The sequence below is a fragment of the Austrofundulus limnaeus genome, unplaced genomic scaffold (assembly GCF_001266775.1).
Source record: "Austrofundulus limnaeus strain Quisiro unplaced genomic scaffold, Austrofundulus_limnaeus-1.0 Scaffold779, whole genome shotgun sequence".
Classification (NCBI taxonomy): domain Eukaryota; kingdom Metazoa; phylum Chordata; class Actinopteri; order Cyprinodontiformes; family Rivulidae; genus Austrofundulus; species Austrofundulus limnaeus.
Genome location: NW_013953181.1, coordinates 30,735 through 32,300, shown reverse-complemented (window position 1 = coordinate 32,300; position 1,566 = coordinate 30,735). Strand labels below are relative to the sequence as shown.

General features: G+C 33.4%; 1 protein-coding gene across 1 annotated transcript in view; it reads right to left on the bottom strand.

Annotated features, from left to right (window-relative positions):
- Nucleotides 1-1,566, bottom strand: part of pkd1a (polycystic kidney disease 1a) — a gene marked incomplete at its 5' end in the record, with an annotated part of 95,184 nt that overhangs the window by 65,517 nt on the left and 28,101 nt on the right.

The window sequence follows — 1,566 nt, the reverse complement described above, 5'->3', positions numbered from 1 at the left end:
TGTATGTATGTATGTATGTACAGTATGTATATCTTTATATATATGTATGGGTATGTGTATAGTTTTATATATGCCCTCCATGTATTTATCCATTTATTTTTCAGGTGAGCGGACAGATGTTGGGTGTGTGGTCCTGTGTTTTGTTGGTGTATATTTAATATACTTCTAATCGCTATTTCAATCTTTCTATCTTTCTAATTACTTCTCTCTTTTTTTCTCTCTGTCTATTTTCTCTTCACTTAAAAAAGGGTTGGATGATATGGCTAAAACATCTGAAAGTAGCCTTTAAAACTGACGTAATCACTGTAAATTATTAGCTTCTGTGGCACATATTGCTTTACAAAATGTAGCACTATGCTGAATTATGCTACTGCTACAATTCAGTTCAGTACAAATGATCAAACAGTACAAGCCTGCATGTAAAATCTCTGCATGAATTTTGAAAATGTACTTTTTAAGCATAGGTATATATTACATTTTATAGTTTGACACTGATCACTGCAAGTAGCTGCAACTCTTGTAGTAGAGTCCACACAGTTTGCATGGTAAAAATGTTAGTTGCAAATTCATCAAATAGTTGAAGTCATAATTATTCAACTAGTTAAAAAGTCCAAGTTACTGACTGACTTTAGATCATCAGTACTTACAAACTACGTATTTCCCTTATATAACATCTAGCCACTTCATATTATTAGAGTATGAAATTAACATTAATTATGAATAATAAGTTTCTGTAAAGAAATTAAATATAATTTGTGACACAGTTGGGCTTGCTGTTAACTAAATAGCTGTTTTGTCAGGGCACCATTTTAGCTTCTCCACGATGTCACAAACGTAAGCAATGGATGAGATAGGTAGTGCACACTCTAGTTGTCTTACGTTACTCTATAATGAACTTTCTAAAAAAAACTTGACCACATGGTGTACGGTTTAATATTAGCAATAATATACACAATACAGAAAGCTACAGATCACAATAACAAATACATTTACCACTTAAACAAAAACATATTTTTAATTAATATTTAAGCCAAATTTGATGTGTGGCCAAGAAGGATGTTTTATACTCAGAATTTAATAAATCATAGGTCAGCCTGCCTCAAGATAATATTAAATGTTTTTCACCCAGTCCCACTGCTCATACTGTGATTTTCTCTGGCAATAGATTTAATATAGTGCCATACTATAGTAATTACTACATTACTAAGAGTGTAAATGTTTCACACAGCCCTATATTTTGTATCTCCAGGTTGCTATTTTAGGCACTAATTCCAACAGTTGAGCAGGTAAAAGTCCTGGATGAACCAAAATAAACATTTTAAAATGTGCAACAATCACAACTTTAAACTTTTATAACCTGTCCCATCGTTTACTTTTCTTTTATTTGCCCCCAAACAATCCCACAAACCATTGCACGCTACTTCTGGTAGGCGGCGCTAAACAGAATCTGTGAAATAGTCCATATAGACATATGTGTTCTGGTTTTGTGTGTTGTGTGTGTGTGTGTGTGTGTGTGTGTGTGTGTGTGTGTGTGTGTGTGTGTGTGTGTGTGTGTGTGTGTGTGTG